This window comes from Poecilia latipinna, unplaced genomic scaffold (assembly GCF_001443285.1).
Source record: "Poecilia latipinna isolate Pla-1442-1.1 unplaced genomic scaffold, P_latipinna-1.0 Scaffold262, whole genome shotgun sequence".
Taxonomy (NCBI): domain Eukaryota; kingdom Metazoa; phylum Chordata; class Actinopteri; order Cyprinodontiformes; family Poeciliidae; genus Poecilia; species Poecilia latipinna.
Genome location: NW_015112878.1, coordinates 310,359 through 316,292, shown reverse-complemented (window position 1 = coordinate 316,292; position 5,934 = coordinate 310,359).

Sequence of the window (5,934 nt, the reverse complement as noted above, 5' to 3'; positions counted from 1 at the left end):
TGAAAAGTAAAGTAATGTTTGACACAGACTATAGGTCTGTGAAGATAGATGATAAAGACTAAATGTACCAAACAGACCTTTAGATACTTAAGTCGCTTCAAATAAATGTAAAGTGACCTTTAGTCACTTTATTTTAACATAAATAATATGATATAATGTGAAATCCAAAAGCACTGGGACACGTTTCTCTTCAGGAGAGAAATCCTCACCTCACAGTTAACTTCGGCAGGAACTGACACTAAAGCTTAAGCCAAACGTTACATTTTGAGTCATTTTCATTCAACTTCTATATGTCCCAAGATGCATTTTGCAGACAATAATGCCAATTAACACTGCAGAAAATAGCAGCAGTGCAATTACACTGGTGGTGCTTTTCAGCTTTTATATTGCATTTTATTAATACTATTCATATTTTGCACTTTGGATTTGATAGACTCAATTGTAAACAATGGACCATTGGTGACTAAGCTTAGCTGACATTGAAACAGGTCAGATTTGCAATGAGAGTCTTTAAAGCTGCTGCATCTTACATGACATTCAGCTTACGGATGCAACAAGAATAAATATTTTAGTTCTTAATGTTTTTTTTTTTTTTTTTTCCCCCCCGCAATTTAACACAGTCTATTTCCTTTCATATGCTTTGTGTATATGAAAGGCAAAGTGCAAAAAGGCAAAGTCTAAATATATTGCAGATCTTAGTGTCCTGGTTGAAGATGGGAGATTGGCATAATCTTGACGCTTTCCCTCCAGACAGAATCTGTGGCAGCGATAAAGCATCAGTCAAACCCTGCCAAAATGTCAGGCAAACTGATATGAGGGAAGGCGTAGGTGGAGCTCTGTTTGTACCACAGAGCGAATATAATAGGTGGAAGTTCAGGGATCGATTTTCCTACTGGAGACGCATTAAAATGCCTCTTAACACAATGCCCTGGCAACTCTGTCTGACACAGTTCAAAAACAAACAAGACCACATTGTGATGTTTTCTTTCCGTTTTTCTTCTTCCTGCCTCTCAAGCTGTGATGCTACTAAAATACTTTGTTTAATTAATAAATTGCAAACTGATTATCTTTGCGCTTTGCTTCAGTTCTAGATAAGACAGGGCATTTTTTGTCGCTGAATTTCAGTCTTCTGTTTTGCTCTTTGCGTTGGTTCTCAACATAACATTTTAAGACTTCATGCCACCCTATCTTTTCTAGTATTTCTGGGTTTCCCATCAACATTTTTAAAACTAAAGGACACATTGCTACCATTCCTGCTTATCATGTCCTCCATGTTTAGTTAAGTGACTCACAAGAGCACTCAGTGAGCATAATACCCACCTAATCCTATGCCTTATTTCACAATTTAAAAATGGAGCAGTGAGGACCTAGACCATGATTTTATAGATTGTTTTCATGCCTATCCTTTCATGAGACTCAGTCTTTTGCATAATCTCTGAGCTAAGCAGACATTCATTCATGAAGGAAAACAATCACCCCCATTTCAGCTCTCCCTTTTATGCATTACGGCTTTAGTGGCATGCCATGGGCAAAAATTGCATCTAAATTGTGTTTTCTCCCATGTTTACATACAGTTTTATCTCATCTCTCGGTATTTAATATAATCCTTTGTGTTTTACCCTTTTATTGCAGTAAATAGCGTCTGTGGAAAACATCAAACATAGCTGCCACACTAGTGTGGCCACAAAGTTGAGCAACATAAGAATTAGATGATAAAGTCGTTGCTGCAAGTTATGAAATCTGCTCAGTACAGAAAATAATGAGCAGCTCCAGGAGGTTTTTAATCACACACCGAACCGATATGACGTCATTGCATTTTTGTTTTATCCTGGATAAAATTATATTCGTATTCCACTTTGTCTTGCAGTTGAGTCTGACGAATGGTTATCAAAATACAATGTTGTAACCAGAGATCAACAGGCCTCCCTATATATCAAATAGATATATGTATTCGCCTGTTGGTCCTTCTGCCTCCCGTTGAACCTATTCAGAGTTCAACAACTCCCCTAAACATTTCACATTATATCAAAGTGATGCTCCCCATTTTAACAACAAAATGCTGTTTGCTCACATCACAAAAATCTAAATCCTTATTTGACCTTGAGTTAAACTGTCTATTTTACTTCAAGTCACTTGGAATAACGTTATCATATCCTTTTTGTGTATGTAGATGACTTCTTCGCCACAGACGTTGACAGGAGCACGACTAAATAGACAGCAACCCCTAGAAAATGTTGGAGGATGCAAAAGATATGAAATCAAGTCAACAATATTCAGCCAGATCTACAATGGAATGGTTTAGATCTGGAAATATGAATGTGTTAGGATTTGTCAAATAAAAGCCTAGACCTTAAACTAGTGGAGAATCCATGGCAAAACTTTAAAATCATAGATAGCCAAAATTTCAGGAAATGATGTTCTACAGTAGTATGTAAGTATGTGGAAAAATGGCCTGTAAATATATATTTAAAAACATGTTTATTGTTTTTGTCCCTTTACAATTATACACTACTTCATGGTGTTATCACGACACCCCAATAAACAACAGTACATTGTACTTTTTGCTGTGATGTGACAATGTGTAAAAATGTTCGATATGAATACTTTTGCAAAGCACTGTACATGCCTCAAAAGCCCAAACAAAGTGATTTTTCATGAACAAAATATATAGGTCTGTTTCAAATTGGTAAGGTATTCAAAGCCTGTCATGACAGTTTACATCAGGAATAAAAAATCCGCCTACAACCAGCAACTACTTTGGTGGAAATAAAGGCGGAGAGTGAAGTGTTAGTATTCACAGCAGATTGCTAAGTGTGTGAGCTGGTGATCTTTAAGACTGAGGGGTCACCCTTCTCCCAGATGGCTGCGTTTTGTCATTGTGACTTCCTTGACCTTACAAAACCTGCCTGTCAAAATGTGAATATTAAATACTTGCTAACTCAAATGGTTATATAAGCTTTCTTGTTGGCACTAGCTAATATAAGTCCCAGCTGGACAAAAAAAAAGAAAGAAATTGTTGTCCAAAACTTTGTAATTATTGAAGTGAAAGAAATAGTATCTGGCACAATCCGTATTCCTGGGGAAAGACATTATTGACTGCACAAATCCCTGAAGATGGTTTCTCTGCGGGAGCCTTGACTTCATGAAGCTGTTTGAGCAGCCCACAGAAATTCACTAAAGAGCCTTTACTTTGCTAAAAAAAAAAAAAAATGTCTGTTTAGTTCATGGACGTTGTTCAAATGTAGTGCTGACATTTTTTGCATTACATTTTGCTGTTTATTCAGAATAAGTTCGCTTGCTCACTGGCAAACACCTCAAAGCAAACAACAGAAACAAAAATCAGACAGTCTGTACAACAGATTGTAAAAGTATTGCTGCACACTAATTATTAAACATTCTATCTTCCATGTTTAATATTGAATATATATGTATAGCACATGATTGGTCTCAGATAAATATTTTCTTACCACAGAAACAAATGCTAAGATCTTGTACGGCTGATGAAGGACAGCTACATTCAGAATGTAAAACACACAAGCTTTTGTAACAATGATCAGTGATGAAGTTTATGTTTTAAAGAGATTTCCAGCTGGCAGAAAAGTCCCAGTTTAATCAAAGAAATACAGCATAAAAAACAAATATTTCCCTTGCGTTTCTAAAACTTTTAGTTTTATGAACAGATCTAGTTTAATAAAAATCTGAAAGCCCGAAGATCCACGTGCTAATCTGGATTTATTTTTTACTTCTACTTCTAGATACATTGATTGAGTTTACAGCTGGTTTGCTTTTAGAGTTTGAAATCACAGCATTTTTTTGTATTATTTTTCTTTCTGTGCTTTGTTGCTAAGATTATTATAGAAAGGATTAAAAAAAAATCTATATTTTATGCACCCAGCTGGTCTCCTTCAAAAACAATCGAAAGGGCACAACACACACTATGCATGTGCAGAAGCTGGAAGATGTTGCCTCTAAAGTTTCAGTCGATAATATCACCTCTTACGATCTGCCGCTGATGTCTCAGGTCTCCCTACAACTGAAACACAACCCAGTTCATGCAAGCTAACATTATGTCTTTATGCATCAGAACGTTTTTGGCTTTTTTTTGCTTTTTACTATTTATCATTTCTTTAAAGTTTTTATATTGGCATTTGTTGATGATAACACCATTAAAACCTTGATATTAAAACTGACATTTATGCTATCAGTGCCATTTTACTTGCTGTAGCACCAGCTGTGCTACGTGTGGGACAAGTAAGGTAAAAATAAATGTTGGTGTTCATTTCTCGATTTTGGTCTTTTTCTTTCATTTATTCAACTGTGCTGTATGTGCATAGCTTAAATCTAAATAAAGACACAATAAAACATGATCAATGTTTCTTAATTGCACATAAAACTTCAAACAATTAGGAATCTTGAAATGTTGTCAGTGAGAGGAACAGACTGTTTTAATGTGCTCGAATAAAGACATAAAGCACAAAAATGTACATATACATTCAATTTAACTTAGTTAAGCTTGACACAACACATGTAACTTTTTTTTTTTATTTTGTTGAGCTTATAACTTCTCAGTTCAATGCTCCTAAGAATGATTGTAAATGGTATGGATGCACAGAACATTTTTGTGATGACGTGTTGAAGAAGTGCCAGAAAAATTTGGAGTTTCTTAAAGAGATCCAAGGCCAGATCCAAGCCTACAAATGGCAAAGTCAATTTTTCATTAGGTTAAATTTGATATATACAGCATTTTTACGATAACTGAAGCTAACATTGTTACTTGGCTTTGCTATAAAATGTCTCTATGTGCCTGGAGAATACGTAATGCCCTTTAACAACTGACTTGAACCAGTGCTTTCTGACACACGACTATATGGCAAGTCACGTTCAAAAGAAGTTTAAAACGGCACTATAATTAATTTAAATTACTCGCTGATATCATGGACAGCGGCTGCCAGCAATTGATGCTGTTTATTCTGGGATAAATACACTCATTAATTGACTATTTTATTATATACACCATGCCTTTTGCTTTCAGAACTGCATTAATTCATTGTTACGTTCAGTGAAACATTCCTCAGAGAATTTGATCCATTTTGCCATGAAAGCATTACACAGTTGCTGCAGATTTGTCAGCTGCATGTCAAATATGTGTATCTCTCCTCACATCACATCACAAAGGTGCTCTGTTCGATTAAGATCTAGTTGTTGTGGAGACCACTGGACAAAAGCCATTATTTGTTGTTTGTCACTTGGGGACTGTTCTGCTGGAAGCAACTATCAAAAGATGTGATAAGGAAGGAACGCACATGGTCAGCCAATGCTAAAATGGGACACTGTGTACCAAGAAAATATCTCCCACAACACCCTTTGCTGTATATTATTTTGTGAAGTTTGAGGTGTAAATGTGTTGCACCTCATTTCCAAAGATTTTGGTTTTCATCCTGATTTGGGTCAGCTGACTCTTTTCTGAGTTTCTGGAGCCCTGACAAAATCAAAATAAGTTTGAACGACAAACTTTTTATGAGTTCTTTGAAAGCATAAGTAGAAGCATGGTATTGGCTTGAAAGTCCCGTGGCAAACATCTCCTTTTTTTAACCAAAAAAAAAAACTTGGTTCAAAAGTGCAAAACGGCAGAAAGGCAAGACAACCAGCTTTAACCAACTTCCATACACATTATAGTTTGAATTAATTATAAGTCCACAACAAGTAGGACTAGATATAGACTACTAGCATTGAGCCTGTCTCCTTGATCTGTTTCTAAACTCTAATACAAAAAAAAATTACAGAGGCCAAAATAGTATTTGATCACCATGTAATTCTAATTATGCATGTTCCTTATCATTACTTTAATTACAGAGAACCCCCGGTATTCACAGGGGTTATGGAGCACATCCGCCCTCCAACAGCTGAAATTAGCTGGAAATGCTGCCAGCCAGT